The sequence below is a fragment of the Hyperolius riggenbachi genome, chromosome 6 (assembly GCF_040937935.1).
Source record: "Hyperolius riggenbachi isolate aHypRig1 chromosome 6, aHypRig1.pri, whole genome shotgun sequence".
NCBI classification, from domain to species: Eukaryota; Metazoa; Chordata; class Amphibia; order Anura; family Hyperoliidae; genus Hyperolius; species Hyperolius riggenbachi.
In genome coordinates, this window is record NC_090651.1 from 204,206,052 (window position 1) to 204,229,657 (window position 23,606).

Below are 23,606 nucleotides of genomic sequence, written 5' to 3' on the forward strand. Positions count from 1 at the left end.
TATATTCAATCAATTTTCTGATCGATTTTACGATTAATGTCTTATCTTTTCTTATCAATTTCCATTCACTTCTATGAGAAAACGATCAGGAAAACGATCGAAAATAAGATCGGACATGTCGGAAATTATCTATCGAACCATTTATCTGCTGAAAAAACTTCTGGTGTATTGCCAGCATAAGACCTCAATGTCTTTTACCGTACTTACAGTGGGATGCGAAAGTTTGGGAAACCTTGTTAATCGTCATGATTTTCCTGTATAAGTCATTGGTTGTTACAATAAAAAATGTCAGTTAAATATTTCATATAGGAGACACACACAGTGATATTTGAGAACTGAAATGGAGTTTATTGGATTTACAGAACGTGTGCAATAATTGTTTAAACAAAATTAGGCAGGTGCATACATTTGGGCACCACAAAAAATAAATGAAACCAATATTTAGTAGATCCTCCTTTTGCAGAAATTACAGCCTCTAAACACTTCCAGTAGGTTCCAATGAGAGTCTGGATTCTGGTTGAAGGTATTTTGGGCCATTCCTCTTTACAAAACATCTCTAGTTCATTTAGGTTTGATGGCTCCCGAGCATGGACAGCTCTCTTTAACTCACCACAAATTTTCAGTTATGTTCAGGTCTGGGGACTGAGATGGCCATTCCAGAACGTTGTACTTGTTCCTCTGCATGAATGCCTTAGTGGATTTTGAGCCGTGTTTAGGGTCGTTGTATTGTTGAACGATCCAGCCCCGCTGCAGCTTCAACTTTGTCACTGATTCCCGGTCATTGGTCTCCAGAATCTGCTGATATTGAGTGGAATCCATGCGTCCCTCAACTTTGACAAGATTCCCAGTTTCTGCACTGGCCACACAGCCCCACAGCATGATGGAACCACCTCCATATTTTAATGTTGGTAGCAGGTTTTTTTCTTGGAATGCTGTGTTATTTTATCTGCATGCATAACGCCCCTTGTTATGCCCAAATAATTAAATTTTAGTTTCATCAGTCCACAGCACCTTATTCCAAAATGCAGCTGGCTTGTCCAAACGTGCTTTAGCATACCTCAAGCGGCTCTGTTTGAGCTGTGCATCACTCTCGCATACAGCATCTCCTTGTGTAAAGTGCGCCGAATGGTTGAACAAGGCACAGTGACTCCATCTGCAGCAAGATGATGTTGTAGGTCTTTGGTGCTGGTCTGTGGTTTACTCTGACTGTTCTCACCATTCGTCGCTTCTGTTTATCCAAGATTTTTCATAGTCTGCCACCTCGAGCCTTAAAGAGAAACTCCGACAGAGAATTGAACTTTATCCCAATCAGTAGCTGATACCCCCTTTTACATGAGAATTCTATTCCTTTTCGCAAACAGACCACCAGGGTCTGTAGAGAAACCCCTTGCACAAGAAACCCCTCCCACAAGAAAAGTACGTACTCCTGGCAGTTTCCTGTCTGTGAACCTCGCTGCATTGTGGAAAATAGCTGTTTACAGCTGTTTACAACTGCCAAAAAAACAAGGAGCAGCTACGTTACCCACCAACAGTAAAAATGTCACCATGTAATAAATGTTAGAATGTAAATCAGGGATTTAAAATATTTTACAATGGGCAAACACTGACTAAATCATTTATACATAATTATTGTAAAAATTAAGCACTTTTTTTGTATTACATTATTTTCACTGGAGTTTCTCTTTAAGGTGAACTGAGCATGTGGTTTTCCATGTCCTCAATATGTTCCTAACCGTGGAAACAGACAGCTGAAATCTCTGAGCCAGCTTTCTGTATCCTTCCCCTAAACCATGATAGTGAACAATCTTTGTCTTCGGCTCATTTGAGAGTTGTTTTGAGACCCCCATGTTGCTACTCTTCAGAGAAAATTAAAAGAGGAAGGAAACTTGCAATTGACCCCCTTAAATACTCTTTCTCATAATTGGATTCACCTTTGTTTGTAGGTCAGGGGTCACTGAGCCTACCAAGCCTATTTGAGTTCCAATAATTAGTTCTAAAAGTTTTGGAATCAATAAAATGACAACAGTGCCCAAATTTATACACCTGCCTAATTTTATTTAAACAATTATTGCACACTTTCTGTAAATCCAACAAACTTCATTTCACTTCTCAAATATCACTGTGTGTGTCTCCTACATGATATATTTAACTGACATTTTTTATTGTAACAACCAACGATTTATACAGGAAAATCATGATGATGAACAAGATTGCCCAAACTTCCACATCCCACTGTAGATTCAGGGCCCTTTCATATAGGTAATATATTAGACAAAATGATGGCTTTCCTTCAAGATTCCAATTCTAATTTAGTTAGGAACATTATGTGATAGCTTCGGTAAGTTAATTTTTGTCAAAGTTTGATCTGACTGCTGGAAACCCTGCTTGAACAATTCTTGAACAAATTTCATCATTTTATCATCATAAATATCATAATAGATTATTTAGTTGAACAGCTGTGTTTTTTATTGACTTGTCTGAATGTTGTTGCTCAATATTCTAAAACATGAAATATCTGAACAAAAAGATAAAGTAAAAAAGAGGTCTTAAACTGCACAAAGGCTGCAGTGGTGTACAGCTAGCACTATTATACTCCTATTATGATGTATCCAGGTACCTTGTTGAGAAGTCTCTTGATGTGTTTTTTCTTTTAGATCATGAAAGCAGCATTACAGAGATAGAAAGGTGGATTTGTGTGCATGTGTGTGGGGGAGAGGTGTGCTATATTGCTGAGTAATTTATAAATTATGAAATCATTAATTAACATTATAAAAACAATAAAAGGACAACGTTTTGAATCCAGAACTTATTCAAGTAAAAGAGGAGAAGATCGGTGCCTATTTACATAGTGATTTTTAAAAAATGCTGAGGGATTTATGAATTTTGACAAACTGCAAGAATTGCAAAACAGGAAGGGTGTGAGCCAGATTCACCTTTTTTCATGACAGGGCATAGTGTAATTTCTGCTGCATAGAAATAACAGTCTCTAAGCTGCTGTATACTAGGCACTAGAGCAGGTTGGATAAGGAAGTATGTCTAACCACTTACTGGACCTTCTATCAGCCAGCTGTTAGACAAAAATATGGATTAATGTGCTTTGGAGAGATAGTGCAAAGATAGAGTTATTGGGCCATGGAACCAGAAGCAAACAAAGTTAGGCTTTCAATAGAAGAACCAGATAACATTATACCATTTGTTAAACATGATGGTTGAAATGTTATGGTTTAGGGTTACTTTACTGCATTAGGACCCTGGTATTTATTATCATAGAATCCACCTAAACCCCAGAAACTTACTAAATGCATAGCGGTTATGTAGCTGAGAGCGGCGTGTGCTGCCAAAGATTGCATCACAGTCAGTATTCAGAAAGAAATTAAAGATGTACGGGTGATTTTCTTATCTTAATGTGCACTATTAATGAAAACCTGTTTACACTGGTGTGAACTATTATGCGCCCAACACTGGTTAAATTCCCTGTCTCCACTCACTAATTTAAAAAATGAAAGCAGTCAAAACCAAGATTTGATCTTGGGCGGAGACTTTAATGCCTGCCTGAACCCATGTTTGGATGTCTCCAATAAACATTGAAAAAGGAAACCAATACCACTACAAAAATTATGCCTACAAGAGAACTTAAACGACCCACGGAGACTTAGGTTATACTTAGACTTAGGTTATACTTTTTTTCACAAATGCACAAATCTTACTACAGCAATAGACTTTTTTCTCACTAATGCAACTAACTCTCCAGAAAATATTTAAAAATAGTATTAATGCTATAAATGCTATCAAACCATTCTTCATCTCCCTTTCTGTCCCTATCTCCTTCAAACCTCCCTGGAGACTTAAAGGCTCTTACATATGCATGATCAAAGTCCTCTAAAGCAGCCAATAATGATCACTTCAGCCACCAGTAACATTTGAAACATGGACTAGTAACATTTGAAACATGTTGTCCTATACAGTACTGTATCTTGTTTGTCACTAGGCAATACATTTTAATCACCTGTAGTTCCCCCAATATTCCCTCTATGCAGCAAAATGTTGCTTTTGCCAATGCTAATCTAAAAATGGAACATCTCCTTCAGGAAGAATTGGAAGCCGGGCTCTCCCACTAGCCAGAATCAGAACTAAATGACCATGTGAAATCCTGGTACATATGGAAGCCCAGGGATACCTCAACCAATTGCAACACTATAGAAATAACAGACTATGCTAATCTTTATACCGTACTACAAAATACAATTTAGGTAACTACATTGGGGCTACCCTGACTTTCTTTTGGTGTTTAATGAATGTATCGTATGATGGAATTGTGTATATGATTATTATAGCTGTTGTGACATTTCATTTAGTAGTTAATAGATACAACTGGCATACTAGCACTAGGGCTATCATATGTCCACAGTGTTCTCTTTCCTTTTGTGTTAAATTATTATTTGGTGTTCATTGCTTGTGTATGCAACCCTGCTTTTGAAACCACATAGAATATGCTGTTTTGACCCTATGAGGTCCTCTTTCTGTACCTACTATTGTTCTGTACTGTAGATTTTTTTAACTGATAAATATTGAGGAGTGGAAGCTTTTTTCCTGTTTCGGGTGTCAAATGTCTGATGTCTCTGCCCCCTCCGCTCTCCATAGTACAGCATATGTCATGCATCTGATCCTTGGGTTTATGAGTTTCCTAGGGCTACCAGCAGACTCAGACCAAAAACTATCATGAATGACCATTTTGGTTGGCTGTGTTCACTGGCTGTATACGACTTAAAGGGAACCTAAACTAAGAAGGATATGGATTTTTCCTTTTAAAATAATACCAGTTCCCTGACTCCTGCTCATCTGTGTCTCTAATACTTTTAGGCACTGCCCCTTTAACAAACATGCAGATTAGGTGCACTGACTGATGACAGACTGGATTAGCTGCATGCTTGTTTCAGGTGTGTGATTCAGCCACTACTGCTGCCAAAGAGATCAGCAGGACTGCCAAGCAACTGGTATGGTTTAAAAGGAAACAGCAAGAAAAAAAGCCCCCCCCCCCGCTCTACTTACCCGGGGCTTCCTCCAGCCCCTTGCAGCCAACATGTCCCACGCAGCATGTATGATCACAGCCGCCGACCTGGGATCCCCGCCGGTGCAGAGGCCGACCTCTACTGAGCCTGCACGAGCGCCGCTGTCAATCAAGTCCACGTCGTCTGCAGTGTACTGCGCAGGAGCAGTAGTAGTAGTAGTAGATGAGGTCGGCCTCTGCACCGGCGGGGACCCCGGGCTGGAAGCTGCAAGTGGAGATGCTGCGTGGGACATGTCGGCTTCAAGGGGCTGGAGGAAGCCTCAGTAAGGCTATAACTAGTAGCACAGCAGGGAGTTGTTTAGGATTATGGGTGCTGGAACTGCAAAAGTGGGAGAAAACCATTGTAAAGACTTTGATTTGTCAACAGTCTAAAGTCCTAGTTCAGCCTCTCATTTTTAATGCACATTTTAATATACAGTGTGGGACATTTATAAGCATACACCTTAATAAAATGGGAATGGTTGGTGATATTAATTTCCTGTTTGTGGCATATTAGTATATGCGACGAGGGAAACTTTTCAAGATGGGTGATGACCATGGCGGCCATTTTGAAGTCGGCCATTTTGAATCCAACTTTTGTTTTTTCAATAGGAAGAGGGTCATGTGACACGTCAAACTTATTGGGAATTTTACAAGAAAGACAATGGTGTGTTTGGTTTTAATGTAACTTTATTCTTTCATGAGTTATTTACAAGTTTCTGTTTGTTTACAGCCATTGACATGTCGCTGAGGTTAAAACGTGAGGAGCGGATAGAAATTGTGTTGATGTCTGGTGAATGCAGTAACCGGGTCATTGCAGCAAATTTCAATGCAAGACACCCTACGAGACCACCCATCTCCCATGCTACAGTTAGCAAACTGATTGCTAAGTTTCATTAAACTGGTTCAGTGTTGGATTTGCCAAAATGTGGACGCATGAAATCTTTCACTAATGAAGAAACATCAGTGACTATCCTAGCTTCATTCAGCAAGAGCCCACAGCGTAGCAGTCGCCGCATGTCACTGGAGAGTGGCATTAGTCGAACATCCCTTTGGCAGGTATTAGCTACTCACAAATAGCACCCTTATAAACTCCAGCTACTGCAGCATCTCAACGAATTTGCAGAATGGGCAAAGCAAAAATTGGAACAGGACCCTCAGTTTACGCAGATTTTGTTCAGTGATGAGGCAAACTTTTATGTGAATGGTGAAGTTAACAAACAAAACCACCGCTATTGGTCTGACACTAACCCACATTGATTAGGTCCCTCCAAGACTGTTGGAACAAAAAAAATTGATACGAGATGTGCAGCACCTGAAACTACAGATACTGGAAGCCTAGCTAGCATTTCTCCTGCGGTGTTGCTATCAGTGTGTGAAGAGTGGGAGAAGAGGGTTGCATTGACAATCCAACACAATGGGCAGCACATTGAACACATTTTATAAGTGGTCAAAAACTTGTAAATAACTCATGAAAGAATAAAGTTACGTTAAAACCAAGCACACCCTTGTTTTTCTTGTGAAATTCCTAATAAGTTTGATGTGTCACATGACCCTCTTCCTATTGAAAAAACAAAAGTTGGATTCAAAATGTCTGACTTCAAAATGGCCGCCATGGTCACCACCCATCTTGAAAAGTTTTCCCTCACATATACTAATGTGCCACACGCAGGAAGTTAATATCACCAACCATTCCCATTTTATTAAGGTGTATCCATATAAATGGCCCACCCTGTATAAGTCAAACTGGTGTATTTTTCTGATAAATGTTTTCACAATTGGAGAATAATGGAACACACATGTGGTACATTGGTCAGATTTTTTAACTGTTACAATCAATAAGAAAAATTGATTGCAATTCTTGAATAAAAAAAGAAATTTAAAAAATGGTATGGTGTGTGGCCACCTTTATTTAGACTGCCGCTGAAGTCTAGACATTTTCAGAATTGCCGTCTCTATAGGCAGCGGAAGTCTAAAGGCAATTTCATTCAAAACTGCTTCCGCATGCCGCTGACGTCCTTAGACGTTGGTGAATTTCTATGACGTCTAAAGGCATTTGCTGCCAAAATTATCAAACTTCCGTTTTTAGCTTTCCGCTTTTCATTTTCTGCCTTTCAATTTTAGTTTTCCACTGTTGACTAAGTTGGCTAGAGATAAGCAAATAAGTTGATGCAGAATTATGGGAATGCTGTTGAAAATCTATGCAGCTTGAAAATTGACCAATCCCATTCTTCCAAGATTGGATTAGCCCATTTACAAGCTGCATAGGTTTTCATCATAATTACCATAATTCTGTATCCCATTATTTGTCTTCAAACACAATCCCTACTGACTAATGTGGACTATAGAACATGCAGAGCTTGTCAAAACATTCAGTCACCAGTATGCCAATATAGCTGGCACAGGCAAGTAGCTTTTTTTAAAAAAAAAAGTAGCCGGGAGACTAAAGGTTAAAATAGACTTGTGAAAGAATAAAGCGGGGTTGATAAATGTATGCTTCTGTGAGCAGCACCTTTGTCTCATAGTACAGCTGTTCTCAATCTACTACACTGAGTATTGATGGCCCAAGATAGGAAGTTGTACTATCATGTCTATAAAAAATATATGTTAATAAGACACTTGGCATAAACAGCATCCATCACTGGCTATAACTGAATTGAGCTCAGATATTACTAGATGCTTTTTTCTTATGGACTGTATTGCACTACTCAGGTGATGGACTGTATTGCACCGCTCAAGTGTTGGACTGTATTGCACCGCTCATGTGTTGGACTGTATTGCACCGCTCATGTGATGGACTGTATTGCACCGCTCATGTGATGGACTGTATTGCACCGCACACGTGATGGACGGTATTGCACTGCTCACGAGGTGAACCGCACTGCACTGCTCACTAGATGGACTGTATTGCACCGCCCACGTGACGAACTGTATCGCACCGCTCATGTCCGTCACGGACTGTATTAAACTGCTCATGTAACAGTCAGTACCGCACGGCGCACGGGACAAACTGCCTTTTAACTGTACGAGCTGAACTGTATTGTATTGTGCCCCTACTCTCCCATCTGACTGCCGCACCCGCGGATATGCTGCCGCACCCACAGCAGCATACTAGGCGACCCGGGGAAATGCCAGGCTCCTCCACCCCCAGTAGGCACCCCACTCCCGCCGTCGGCCACGCCCCCGCCCCCCACACCACTACACGCGCCACATACTCCAGGGAGCAACTTCTGCGGTGGGAGCATTGCGGCCCACCACTCCCTGAGGCCAATCTCCTGCCGGACCAGGTCCAGAACTACATACAGCAAGTCCTGGACTTCGCCCCTCGGCCCGGTGCAGGCTGGCGGCAAAGGGGCTGTCGAGCTGGGGCCCGTGTCAGACTCAAGAAGAGAGGCCTGAGGTCAGCCATCCCCTCGGTACTCCTGGCAAATGTCCGCTCCCTCCCTAACAAACTGGACGAACTGCGTCTCCTCTGCGGCAGGTGGGAGCTCGGGAGAAACACCCCAGTACTCTGCCTCACGGAGACCTGGCTACATGAGAACATCCCGGAGAATGCCCTACACCTTCCAGGCTTCAGCCTCATACGGGGAGACCGTGACCCTTCCCTCTCTGGGAAGAAAAAAGGAGGTGGCATCTGCTTCTACGTTAGCTCTTCATGGTGCCCCACCCCACCAGTACTCGACAGGATGTGCTCCCCAGACCTAGAACTTCTACTCGTCAACTGCAGACCGGCATATTCACCACGGGAGTTCTCCTCCTATGTCCTTGTCGGAGTGTATATCCCCCCTGATGCGGACGCCAAATCTGCCCTGAATACCCTCAGCGACACCATCTCGCAGTGGGAAATATCCCTCCCTGACTCACTGTTCATAGTCATGGGTGACTTCAACAGGGCAAACCTTCGACAAGAGCTGCCACGCTACCATCAGCATGTTGCGTGCCCTACCAGAGGCCTGAACACCCTCGATCATTGCTACACGCCACTGAAGAATGCCTACAAGGCTATCCCTGGGGCGGCACTTGGCTCCTCCGACCACTGCCTTGTTCATCTCATACCAACCTACAGGAGGATCCTGGAATCGGCAAAACCGGCCGTGAAGTCCTCCAAGGTATGGTCCAGCGAGGCCAAGCTCCACCTTCAAGCCTGCTTTGATTGCACGGACTGGGAGTCCCTGGCAGCTCCAGACCTGGACGAGTGGGCAGACAACGTCACCTCATACATCAGCTTCTGCGAGGCCTCCTGCGTCCCAACCAAATCCTTCAAGGTCTACCCGAATAACAAACCGTGGTTCTCCAACAAGCTACGGCTACTGCGGAAACGTAAGGAGGCGGCTCACAAGGCGGGAAACCAGGAGGAATTCAGGATGGCGAGGAACGCTCTGAAGCGAGAGCTGAGAGCCGCAAAAAAGGAGTTTGCTCAGAGGATGGAGCAGAACCTGCGCTCGAACAACTCACGAGCTGTATGGCAAGGGCTCAAGGCTGCCACCAACTACAAGCCTCCCCCTCAACACGCTACACCCAGCCCAGAATTAGCGGAGGAACTTAGCAGATTCTACCACAGGTTTGAAAGGCAGGCTGAGCCTGGGGGGAACCCTCCACCCCCTCCCCCCCCAGCCCCCGCGCACAGTGACCCAAGCGTGGACTCACTCTCTCTGGAAGTGAGGGAGGCAGACGTACGGCACCTCCTGTCCACACTAAATGCCAGGAAAGCCTCGGGACCCGACGGCGTGTCCCCAGCCTGCCTCAAATCCTGTTCGGAGCAACTTGCCCCCATCCTCTCCGCCATCTTCAGCAGGTCACTGACAGAGGGCAGAGTCCCTGCGTGCTTCAAGAGGTCCACCATCATTCCTGTTCCCAAGAAACAAGGCATCTCCGACCTCAACAACTACAGGCCTGTGGCCCTGACGTCCGTCATCATGAAGTCCCTAGAGAGAGTGGTCTTATCCACCCTCAAGCTATCCACCCTGCCCCTACTTGACCCACTCCAGTTTGCCTACAGGGCAAACAGGTCCACTGATGACGCTCTAAACATCTGTCTGGAATACATCCACAACCATCTAGACAGGAAGGATGCGTATGCCAGAGTACTGCTATTAGACTTCAGCTCGGCATTTAACACTATATGCCCACGCACCCTCCAGAATGTTCTGTCCACGCTTGGGGTCCACCCCACCCTACGTCTATGGATCGTTGACTTTCTCTCCAACAGATCCCAAGTTGTCAGGCTGGGAGACATCTACTCGCGAGAAGTGACAACCAACACAGGGGCACCCCAGGGCTGCGTCCTGTCCCCGCTGCTCCTCTCCCTTTACACAAACGATTGCAGATCCACGGTAGACTCTGTCAAAGTCATAAAATTTGCGGACGACACCACCATCGTCGGCCTCGTCACCAAAGACAACATCCAGGATTACCAGAAGCAGGTGGAAAGGCTATGCCACTGGTGCAAGGAGAACAGCCTAGTGCTCAACACGGCCAAAACCGTTGAACTTATAATTGACTTTAGGAAGTCGGCTCCTTCCCCACCTCCCATCTACATCGATGGCACCGAGGTGGCCAGAGTGCCCTGCGCTCGCCTGCTGGGCACCACCATCTCCAGTGATCTCAGTTGGAGAGTCAACATCACGTCAACCCAACGGAAAGCCCAGCAGAGACTCTTCTTCCTCCGCCAACTGCGGAAGTTTGGCATGGCGCAGGAGATCCTAACATGCTTTTACACTGCCACCATTGAATCTATCCTCTGCTCCGCCATCTTGGTCTGGTATGCGGGAGCCACCGTCAGTGACAGGCACAAATTACAGAGGATCATTAGGTCGGCGGAGAGGACCATTGGGAGACCTCTGCCCCCACTTGACCACCTGTATAACACAAGACTGCGAGCCAGGGCACTGAGGATTGCAAGTGACTTCTCTCACCCAGGGCACTGTTTTTTCTCCCCTCTTCCACTGGGTCGGAGACTCCGGGCCATCCCCACCAAGACCACCAGACACAAGAACTCTTTCTTCCCGATGGCCGTTAGCCTCTTGAACTCCCTTAAAATTCTACCACCCTCTATCAGCGCCCTACCACCTGCATAGGAGCGCCCTACCACCTGCATTAGAGGGGTGAACTTCAGCAGTGTACTTTTTGAAAGAGGGATACTGAGCTATATGTATATCTATATCTAATGCTGATTGTATATTGTGTATGTCTATATTTGAGGATGATGTATTACTGTCATTCTAACGTTTTTTCCTGCCTTTCCTTCTATGTACCGCTCCATTGTGCCAAACCCAATTCCGGGCATGACCCAGTCATGCTTGGCGAAATAAAATGATTCTGATTCTGATTCTCTTATTGTTTGTGACTTTCGGGAAGTGTACAACTGATTTTTTTTGTATTCTCATTATCAGCAATGTCAGTTTCCTGGACTGCACATTTGCACATTTTGCAATAAACATATAGGGTTCTTTAATTACTTTTCTTAGTGAGATGCATTTTTATAGGGCAGATGAGGTCTCGGTTGTTGTCCAAACTACTCCCCATCTCATCGTCACCCAGATTAATCAGTGAGAGGACATCAGTTAGGCCTAGGGCCCACTAGCAGCGCTTTTCTAAGCACTTGTGATTTAGACAAGTACTTAGAAAAGCACTGCTAGTGGGTCCCAGGCCTTTGTCTCACTCTGTGAGCACAGATCACCTGGGCCAGTCCTCCTCCCTTTCTCCCAGTGGGCAAACACACCAGTTGAAATATATTCCCATAGCTTTATACTGTATCAATCAATAAAGAGGTAGTGGTAATAGCTGTCAGATTTACATTCCATGAGACGTGACTGGATCTAAGGCCTATTTCCATGAGCTGCAGATCGTGGCCATTTTCTGCAAGTGATTTCAGATGCGGAATTGAAGCCTATTGAAATTGATAGGCTGAATCCTAAATCACGCGTGGGCAAAAAAATAGTGCTGGCAATAGTTTTTTTGCAGGCCGCATACTAATCCCTATATCCATTCATGACAAGGCTGTATTGATTCGGCCGCAGCTTTGCTGCAATTTGGAAACGGTCACGAGACCCAGTGGAAATAGGCCCTAAAGCCCATCTAATACTGTGTGGTGTAGTTTAAACTCTCCACTGTTCTTTAATGCTCTCTAATGCTAGAAACTCCTTAGTGGGTCCTAATGTCTGATTCAGATGTAGCATACTTGTTAAATATGTTGGCATTTAAAATTGAACAACATTTTTGGGAAAACCAGCACAGCTTAGTAATGCCATGTAACACTCAAAATTTCTTGCAGTGAACATCCCTAGGCTAGGAAATAAGAGTGTTCACCTGCTTCGGTATGGATTGTGTTGGAATGCTATCTGCACAGCTTGAAATCCTTGAGAGAGAGCTGTGTGTGCCACTTGCTTGTGGTATTTTAACACGCACTTCTCATGTTAAGAGTCTAGCTGTGCAGTCATATGATCCTCACATCACATTACCAACAAAGCTTTGAGAGTGGCAAGTCACAAATGCAGCTGATATAGCAGAATACAGGAAAGGAGTGAACTGAGCAGTACAAAACTAAATGGACACACTCAATTTTTAATCTGATTTCTGCAGAAGTCATTGAAATAAGTAACAACTTTGTTGGTGTGCTGTTTGATATTATGATTGAGAAGTATTGTTTGTTAATTTCATCAGACTGCTATCAGCCCATGAGCCTGTTTACACTAGATTCACTGCTGGACCTAATTTCCAGAGCAGATGGCAGCAGTTCCACAGAGGTGTAGAATGTACCCATCCTTTCCTTTCCATTGTGTCTGGTTTTGTCCATTGCTTTTTCACAGTGCACACACCTTAAGGGGGCCATACACTAGGCGACCAACCAACCAATTGACCATCCAATTCGATTATTATAATCGAATTGGATGAAAATTGGTGCTGCCAAGTGCATGCCCGACCGACAAAGCGACCAATTTCGGGACAGAAATTGGCTGCACAGTCGATCGCGCATGCTAGAAAATTTCGGGCCAAGGTTGGTTGGTCGGGTGTACGGCGGCCAAATTGCGACGAGACAATGAAACCCCCGCCGCTGCCGCCACAATGTATAAATGTATGCCGCTAGCGTGTATGCGGCTTACCCGGGGAGATGGATGGATGGACCCGGCGAACTGCTTCAGGACAGGTAATGTATAAATGCACTACATAATTTACATACATTTATACATTTTTTGGGGCAGCGGCGGGGCGGACAGCTTTGGCTCAGCCGATTCCCTGATGATTTCATGCTGAAATTGGATGAGAATCAGCTTGTAGTGTATGGGCAGATTCGATTAGAGACATAATAATCTCTAATCAGATTCGATTAGAGATAAATTTGTCTCTTGGTCAAATCTGCCCATATTCGTTCTAGTGTATGGGCACCTTTACTTGCATGATTTTTTGGGACAGCTGCATTACTATTCATCCCATAAAAAAAGCACACTTCCTCTCCCAAGTGCAGCAGACATTGCCATGTATCTTCAGTACAGTATCTGTAGTATATAGATATGCTGCCAATCTGAAATAAAGTAAACTGCGCTCAAGACGTTGATTAGCTTTCTGCTTTCTATTTTATCTAAAACATCTTTCTTGTGTTTCTGGAAAAGACTGCATTTTAATCTAGCGTAGCTTCTCTGTCTCCAACGCCGTTCACTCTATTTCTGCTAATCAGGAAGTAGAGTGAGCGGCGGATACAGAGAAGACTGGCAGCGCGTGGAGGTCTAGCACATGGAACGCGGAAGAGAGGAGCCTGGCTGCCTGGTCACTGCTCTAATTTCTGGAGGGGGGAGAGCTGAATGGGGGGCCAGAGGTAAGGGAGGGGGGAGTCGGGCCCCCCTCCCCATTGCTGTGTGCGCCTGCTGCTTCCCCCTCCTGCGCTATGCTCGGCTCGCCCGTAGAAATGGCTTTGTGTGAGCTCCAGAGCCGCCGCTCCCCCAGACCTCTCCCTCCCCGGGACCCCCGCAGTTGCATCCACTCATTGCTACACCCCTGGCTGTTTCTTTCACTGATTCTAGGAGGAGCAGTAATCAAAATAACATTATGAATAAAATTGCTTATTTTTTACAATATTCATTTATAAATGATTTAGTCAGTGTTTGCGTATTGATTTATTTTCTAAAATGTATCACCAGTGGCAACATCTAGTTCTGGCAGGTGATATCTGCGGAATGTTCATTTGCTGAGTGTTCTAAAGCCAGAAGAAAAGATCTCTGGTCTCCCAAAATGCCAGAGGGGACGGGGAAATCTGCATAATAAACAACCTAGGCTAAGCCTCAGGCTCAGTAGCAATATACAGCAATATATAGCTATAAGAAGTGTTTCTGATGCTGAAACCAGGTTATGCCATGTAAAAGTGAGTATCCTGAATAATTTACTGCATTCTACTAAATGTCGTCGCAGTTCTTCTTTGCATTTTAGTTTATCTGCCAGCAAAATACACACACACCTTTTTTTGTTTGAGTAGCTGCATTTGTTTCTGAAAAGCTTGTCTGATGTTTATCTGGACTAGTGAACCTCAAAGACAGGAAGCCTTGGGTACGCCCTTAAGGAAATCCATAATTTGTACTTGCACCACATCCAGAATGAGTATTCAACTTCAAGAAGAACATTCATGTCTAATAAATAAAAATGTCAACAGGAAAATGTCTGAAGCCGCTTGCTTCAGGCATGCAGCTACACTACACAGAGTATATAAGTATATGTATATATATATATATATACATATATATATATATATATATATATATATATATATATATATATATATATACACACACACACACACACACAGTGGGGTGCGAAAGTTTGGGCAACGTTAATAGTCACGATTTTCCTGTATAAATCGGTGGTTGTTACGATGAAAAAAGTCAGTTAAATATATCATATAGAAGACGCACACAGTGATATTCCAGAAGGGAAATTAAGTTTATTGGATTTACAGAAAGTGCGCAATAATTGTTTAAATAAAATTAGGCAGGTGCATACATTTGGGCACTGTTGTCATGTTATTGATTCCAAAACCTTTAGAACAAATTATTGGAACTCAAATTGGCTTGGTAAGCTCAGTGACCCCTGACCTACATGCACAGGTGCATCCAATTATAATGCAATGTACAAGTCACAGACTGCCCTAGATCTAGCGCAGTCTGTGACTTGTACATTGCATTGGAAAACTATTAAGGAAGTGGGATCCCTTTTACAGCACCTGCAGCTTATCACTATAGGCGCAACACTATTTGACTTCGCATCCAATTATAAGAAACCGTATGTAAAGGGGTCAATTGTAAGTTTCCCTCCTAGGTTAAATTTCTAAGAAGAGTAGCAACATGGGGGTCTCAAAACAACTCTCAAATGACCTGAAGACGAATATTGTTCCCCATCATGGTTTAGGGGAAGGATACAGAAAGCTGTCTCAGAGATTTCAGCTGTCTGTTTCCACAGTTAGGGACATATTGAGGAAATGGAAGACCACAGGCTCAGTTCAAGTTAAGGCTCGAAGTGGCAGACTAAGAAAAATCTCGGATAAACAGAAGCAACGATAGTGAGAACAGTCAGAGTTAACCTACAGACCAGTACCAAAGACCTACAACATCGTCATGTTGCAGAGGAAGTCACTGTGCATCGTTCAACCATTCGGTGCACTTTACACAAGGAGATGCTGTATGCAGAGGAAGCCTTTTCTCCGCCCACAGCACAAACAGAACTGCTTAAGGTATGGTAAAGCACATTTGGACAAGCCAGCTTCATTTTGGAATAAGGTGCTGTGGACTGCTGAAACTAAAATTGAGTTATTTGGGCATAACAAGGGGCGTTATGCATGAAGGAAAAACAACACAGCATTTCAAGAAAAAACACCTGCTACCTACAGTAAAATATGGTGGTGGTTCCATCATGTTGTGGGGCTGTGTGGCAAGTGCAGAAACTGGGAATCTTGTCAAAGTTGAGGGACGCATGGATTCCACTCAGTATCAGCGGATTCTGGAGACCAATGTCCAGGTATCGGTGACAAAGCTGAAGCTGCGCTGGGGCTGGATCTTTCAACAAGACAATGACCATAAACACTACTTAAAATCCACTAAGGCATTCATGCAGAGGAACAAGTACAATGTTCTGGAGTGGGCATCTCAGTCCCCAGACCTGAATATAATTGAAAATCTGTGGTGTGAGTTAAAGAGAGCTGTCCATGCTCGAGGGCCATCAAACCTGAATGAACTAGAGATGTTTTGTAAAGAGGAATGGTCCAAAATACCTTCAACCGAAATCCACACTCTCATTGGAACCTACAGGAAGCGTTTAGAGGCTGTAATTTCTGCAAAAAGAGGATCTACTAAATATTGATTTGATTTCTTTTTTGTGGTGCCCAAATTTATGTACCTGCCTAATTTTGTTTAAACCATTATTGCACACTTTTTGTAAATCCAATAAACTTCATTTCACTTCTCAAATATCACTGTGTTTGTCTCTATATGATATATTTAACTGACATTTTTTATCATAACAAGCCACGATTTATACAGGAAAATCATGACGATTAACAAACGATTAACAAACCTTTGCATCCCACTGCAACTTCACTTCATGTCGCAACCCGGTTATGCATATGCATGTTTTTAATTTGGTTAGAGGTATGCCACCTCTCAGCAGAGGATGACCTCATCATGGTGGGAGGGTCAAGTACTTGATAATTTGCATGCAAGCTATTATGGAAACCAACATCCTCCAATGGTAGTTAGGTGCACCTGATTTGAATGCAGGGTGTGTGTTTTGTCTATTAGCAGGCTCTGCACATTTGGTGCAGGTAGTCATTTGGATGCAGTTTGTCCTAAGTAGTGCTGCTCCTTCTTTGTAACCTTTACAGGTTTTTTTTAGCCTACATCAATCATAATGATTTGAATGTACGGTTTACCACGAGTTCACATGCAAGCAGCATTGATTATTTTGGATTTGACACTCATTGGTGATTTAGAGTCTGGCAGGGTGGCATCTGGAGCTATGGGAAAGTTTCCGTGAGCAATTCCTACTTATTGGCTTATTCCTGCCATCCTATACATACTGTTAATGTTATTAAAATAGGCAAATATATTGCAGCTCAGTGGATTATATTGACCAGGGGTGGGAATTTGTTGGAAGATGGAAAAAGTGGTTACACCCAAGTTGAATTTAGACAGGGTAATATGTTGGCCTTGAGACGTAACTCCCAGGATTTATTACAGCATAGACCTAGGGAAATTCTTCATCAGCCCATATTACCTTTGTTACAGCTTCAGCTCAGAATACAACAAAATAATATCTATTATTAAAAAATACTTGCCTGTGTTGTATTCTGATTTTAAACTTCACAAAATGATTATATGGTTTTCCTCCAGAAGTTCACGTATCAATGCTAGTTTATTTACTCTATTTCTACTTTTTAAATGTGAGGCATTGCCTGGCTAACTACCGTAGGCTTATTTTCTTGCATCTATGCCACTTGCAGATATTGCCGGGTACACCCACGAGGTACAACAGATTACTCTTATTCCAAAGATAAACAATTGCAAAATGAAATATGTAATTTATGTAATTTTTCTGCAGCACTTGTCATGTATAATATGTTTGCTGTAGAGGTTGCATACTTCGATTTTCCCATTTGGTTCCCTGCATATGCGATTACTTTGATTGGATGGGAATCGATTCCTTTAACTGTTCAGTTCAACCAATCTAGACCAAAAATTGATTGATAGTATGGATCGGACAGGACAAAAATTCTTGGTTGATTGGGGGTGGGGCAGGTGCGGCGGGCGATCGATAGGCCATAGTGTTGCATTGAATCAAACAGTGCAATTTGGGGGTTCAATCGATTTTTAATAGATTCTACACTGGAATCGATTAAAAATTGATGTGCTGTGTGTGGTATCCGAAGACCTAATAATGAAAGTGGTTTAGGTGATACCTTTAGGCTGCTTTCACAGTAAGACGTTACAGGTGCACGTTAGTGAAGCCTCTAACGCAGCCAACCGCACAGCAATGAAAAATCAATGGGCTGTTCACAGTGCCCATGTTGCGTTACATTGTAACGCAGCACGTTCAAACAAAGTGCTGCATGCTGTGCGTTATACGCGGCTAAGCCGCGTTAGACTGTTTGCACATGCTCAGTAATGTTGTAGGAGGAGGTCTCCCCTCCTCCTCCGCGGCCAGCCACATGGCTAATTAATATTCACTGCATTCAGTGACGTGTGGTGTTTACTTCCTGGAGCGGCCGCTCTGTGCGGCGATTGGCCGGCGGGTTCACGTGATGCGGATCACGTGGTCTCCGCATCCCATAGCATAAAAAAGGCGCACCAAGAGCTGCATAACGCGGCTCTTGCTAGCGTCCTCCTACAACACCACCAGGCGTTGCGTTAGGGGCACGTTATGCGACCTATAACATCCCCTAAAACGCAACGTCCTGGTGGGAAAGAGGCCTTAAGGATTTAACTGTACAAGATTTTTTTGCAAACTTTTGAAACTTTAAGTTTCTTTTTCCGGCATGTTTCAGAACTGGATCAGAACCATAAGCTTCCAAAGCTTGCAAAAAGAAATCTTGTACAGTAAGTCATTAAAGGTATCACGTAAACAACTTTTTTGCTGTTATGTCTTTGGATACTCTCTATGACTAATACCAGACTACACGCAACTGTGTGTGGTAGAAACCGATTCCTTCTTATTTGATTCCTTTCTGAAAGGAATCGATTATTTAAGAACATTGGGTGGAACTCTATAAATGCATGAACAGCTTTAGATTTTTTATGGCGGAACTTTATTGGGGTGTCCATTGGTCCTCTTTCCAAATGTCTAACATGTCCAGACATTTTATTTACTTGTCATCAAACTAATATCATCGTCTTTAGGCTTCAGGGAGTAAAAAGAATATGCCGGGTTTCAACACCTCTCAGATTATGTATGAAGTTGAACCATCATTCCTCTGTACTGTATTTCATCCTGTCTTTGAATGTAAAAAAATGCTATTGTACATCTGGTAACTTGTACCATTGCTGTATTTTCTGTTTTGTTTTTACTGCTTATCCCTTTTTTTTATTACTAGCATTTGTTAGTCATGGCTCCTTTAAGAGCTACAGTGTCCCCTATATGGGTGGGCCCTTTCATGTTATAAATGCTGCATGTGTAGTATTAGCATGACACATGTCTGTTGCTTCTGCCGATGTTCTATCATTTTACCCTATGGATCTATAAAGACTGCTGATTTTAGAACCCACAGTACCTTGAGGACTCTCTAAACTGTATGTATTATATGGGCCATGGCTAGCTCAGTCCAGCACCTGTAAGAATTTATAATGGTTTTCTACATACCTACAGTATTGGGCCAGAAATGTCTAAAGCTAAGGTAAGAAAACTAATATTGAAGTTAAGTTCATAAAAAAATATTTGAGATGCTTTCTAGATGCTGAAAAGTTATGTTATAGATAAGGTAACAAAAATAAGAGAAACTGTTTGTATGTCAACGCCATGGGGAGAAATAAACTGTGATACCGCTGCCACCGTAGTACTGTAATGTTTGACATTAGTCTGTGGTTGCATTTATCAGGCTCTGCTGTGTGCCTGTTTTGTAGAGCTAGTGCTAATCTGTATAAACTAGTGATACCATCCTCCTGTTCTCCCTATCTTATCAGGAAACTCTGCTGTCATTACTTTATGACTTTAGATAACTATACTACTTCTGTTTTTGAAATACTATTACCTTTATTAACTTTTATGCTCATTGCACTAGATAATGTATTCTCAAGTATTGTTCTAAGGATTTAAATATAACAAAACGCATTTTAGCTGAGGGAGTTGGAGATGGGACAGTGTCATGGATTCACATTTGTTGTACTAAGTTAAAAACGGCATTCTTAGCTTTTTAGATCCCGTAGTCTTCCATTTCTTGGTTCAGCTGCATCCACCTGTAGAGTTGATCAATGAGATGATAATTTTCAGATTTTATTGCAAATTAGATGCAAATCACATGTAGCATGTAAATGAGCCAAACGTCATTTTGATTTATTGAGTATTCATCTGCAATATAGAAAAAAATGTGTGTGGAGGAAGTATGTTTGAATGTGTGCCTATTCTTAAATGAAGTTTATTTTTTGTGGCAAGGGTGGAAAGAGAGTGATGTGATATTCAGAAGCCCTATAATGGTGGCACATTATAAGCCTGCTTTTGTTTTTTGATAGTGGCCCGGGGGAGGGTTAGTTGGGGCTGGAAAGCACATGGTGTTTGATAAAGCACAGGATGTCCTTTGTCTGCTATTCTATGATTATATTGCTTGAGCTGCATTGCTGACTGCATGCTGTCAGGTATGTTATATATCTGCTTTCTGTCCAGTTCACTAGAGTCCCAATACTGAACTGCACTGCTGACAGGATTTTATGTGGGTGATGTTATTAGTATTTTGTCCAGTTCACCAGAATCACAATGCTTGTGCTGTATGGGAACATGTTCTAGGTAACTGCTGTGTGACATGAGACCTGACACAGTTGTGAGAATTGCTAGCATTGAAGGAAACCGAGGTGAAAATATCTAATGAGATAAACAACGGAATCTATTAGAGATGGGACGACTCACAAATTTCCTACAATCTGAATCCAATACAATTCCCAAATCTTTCTAATCTCTCAAATCTTTCTAATCTCTCAAATCCTGTACATAAGAATTGTGTAATAATTTAAGAATAGCAGTTAGACTTAGAATTGTATATTCTCAGTCTCAACTACTATTCCTACACGCATCACACAATTCTTATTTACAGGATTCAAGAGATTCGAGATTCAAAAGATTTGAGAAGCTTTTTGGATTTGGTCTCTAGTATCTATCCTCCTAAAAATGACTTTTTTTAGAACCTCGTAGGTCTTTTTTTGTACATCAGCTTAACCTCCCTGGCAGTAACCCCGAGCTAAACTCGGGCTAGCCGCCGGGAGCTCAGTGCAGAGCAGTGGGCGTTTTTACTCACCTCCCGGGAAATCCAGAGGCAGGCAGCCATTCTACTTCCTTTCCACGGAGGCTCTGAATCACTCTGGTGAGATCGCTGTCAGTGATCTCACTACAGAGTTACAGCGCCACCTGGAGGACAGAGGTAAAATTCCAGCGCTGGAGCCCAGGGAGATGAGTGAGTGCTGGGGCTGCTGCTGGCGGCATGAATTTTTCCTGGTTTTAGGGTCTGAAATGTTCAGAAAAGACACTAAAATCCGGAAGTAATTATACCGCCAGGGAGGTTAAAAAGTATGTGTCATGTTGTATTGTCTTATATAAATGGAAGGGTTTATGAGCCTCTCGGAGGGACAGTTAGTGTCTAGACTTTATACTTAACAATAATAATATGGCTGATAGTCTTTCAGGGTCCCAGAAGCTAAAATATATGAGCTATTGACATTTTTTTAATCTCTACCCTGCACTCTTATTTTCTGCCAGGAAAAAGTTTTATGGCAGTGTTTCCTTGTCAGTGAGGATTAGACAAAAGTTCTGACTGGAGGGAAACTGTCATTTGCATACATAATGTTTCAAAGTTTTTAGGCAGGAAAAGAAGAAAAGGAACACAGCATTGTTATTTGTGTGCTTGGCACTGTAAATACATCATGTCACCTTGGGTACCCTTTAAAGGGGCTCTCTTGTAAAAAAATGTTTTTTGTTTTTTTTTATATAAAATACATAGTGAATGTATTATGTTAGATAATACTCAAATAAAAAAATATTAATTTGCTAAAATAAAATTGTTTAAAAAGCCACTTACTATGTGCATCTATCTTCCTGTCGGTTCCTTAGTTACAAATACAAAAGCCGCGACCAGGGCTCCACTTCAAAGGAGGCAGTACTGTATAACCTGATTCAGTCCAAAACACAAGAGTCCTTATTGGAACAACATCCAGGTTCAAGGTACTCTGCTGGCACTCTTCTTACTGCCCACACATATATGTAAGAGAGACAAAACATATATGACCAATAGTGTGATTCTGCTTGGCATCAAAAACTTCCACCTTTCCCGCTGAATCACTCTTACCACCACTCCTAAAGGATACCCGAAGTGACATGATGAGACAGACATGTGTATGTACAGTGCCTAGCACACAAATAACTATGCTGTGTTCCTTTTTTTCTTTCTCTGCCTGAAAGAGTTAAATATATCAGGTATGTAAGTGGCTGACTCAGTCCTGACTCAGACAGTAAGTGACTACAGTGTGACCCTCACTGATAAGAAATTCCCCTTTTTTACCTCTTTCTTGCTCTCAGAAGCTAGGAAAGTGTTTTATAATTGGAATTTCTTATTAGTGAGGGTCACACTGTAGTCACTTCCTTCTGAGTCAGGACTGAGTCAGCCACTTACATACCTGATATTTAACTCTTTCAGGCAGAGAAAGAAAAAAAGGAACACAGCATAGTTATTAGTGTGCTAGGCACTGTACATACACATGTCTATCTCATCATGTCACATGTCACTTCGGGTATCCTTTAACTATAGCAAACAAACAGGTGCAAGTGCTAGGACACTCCCCAGTGTGCCCGCTTTCACCCAAATGTCCTACAGAATCCAAAGGTAAGAATGACAGCATGAGGGGGATTGCACACTCCTCGTTCAGTAGGTTTAAAGCACTGCTGGCTTATGCTGTCACAAACTAAAAGACTATACATGGCATAAAGCCCTCTTTTAATCAGTGTTCTCCCCAGGGCTCTTTAAGTGGGCGGGCCGCCCGGCTGGTTTGAGATCCCGCCCGCCTACCTTGCTACAGCTGATGTCACGCTGGCAGAGCGGTCCATTGCCTGCTATAATCAGTGCTCAGCTCTCGCTATACATTCATTGTAGTGCAGGAGCGCTCATCTGCCTGTGTGACCTCCTGCTCCTCCTCCTACAGTGATTGGCTGGGCGGGTTGTAAGGGGCAGGGCTGGTTAACTGTCTGTCACTGCCATAACTGAAAGCCTCTTCTATGCCCCGCTTTGCTGGTTGCCTGTGTCTGGTAGCTTGCAGGCAGCTCAGCTAGCAGAGGCAGCCGCCAGTTACAACTACAAACAGAGTGCAGGGAAACTAGTCCTGTCACAGTTACTTGAGGGCGGCTGGGAGAGAACCTAAAGCTGCACTCTCTCCCTCCTCCACCTAGCGATCATATCTACACAGAGTCTCTCCTGTGCCCTGGCAGCATGAATCTTCAGCTCTAGATACAGTACATGGCAAGAAGTTCTGACGCCCCGCCCCCTCTGTTTCCTGGCTGCTTCTCTACAACACGAGCTCCTCTGAAGCATGCCACACTGATGCTGGGAAAAGTTCAGAGCACTGCACATGAGTGTAAGCATCCTTCCTCTGGTGTGAGTGAGACATCTTCTAATGCACTTCTTATCTGATATTGTGCATAGTCTGCTGAGAGTACATCGAGCTTTCAAGATAGGGGACCTGAGAAAACAAACAATGGCTGCAATGTGGATTAGCTGACTTGCTGGGGATGGAGGCTGCTGCTGATGCTGTCTGTCTCATCTGCCTGCTTAGTTGCCCATAAGATGTGATACATTACTTGATTTTTAGCAACTGGCCGATTCAATCACAGTGATTTA

The 23,606-nt window shown here is 42.9% G+C and overlaps 1 protein-coding gene and 1 long non-coding RNA gene across 10 annotated transcripts in view; one reads left to right on the forward strand and one right to left on the reverse strand.

Moving 5' to 3' along the window:
* Positions 1-23,606, forward strand: part of LOC137521286 (CMP-N-acetylneuraminate-beta-galactosamide-alpha-2,3-sialyltransferase 4-like) — a 696,719-nt gene that overhangs the window by 366,930 nt on the left and 306,183 nt on the right. The gene's annotated exons all lie outside the window — the stretch shown is intronic.
* LOC137521287 (uncharacterized) lies at positions 19,464-23,105 on the reverse strand. Its single transcript, XR_011022085.1, has 3 exons — positions 22,782-23,105; positions 21,798-21,963; positions 19,464-19,971 (listed from the first exon to the last, which is right to left on the reverse strand). It is a non-coding gene; the product is annotated as an uncharacterized lncRNA (long non-coding RNA).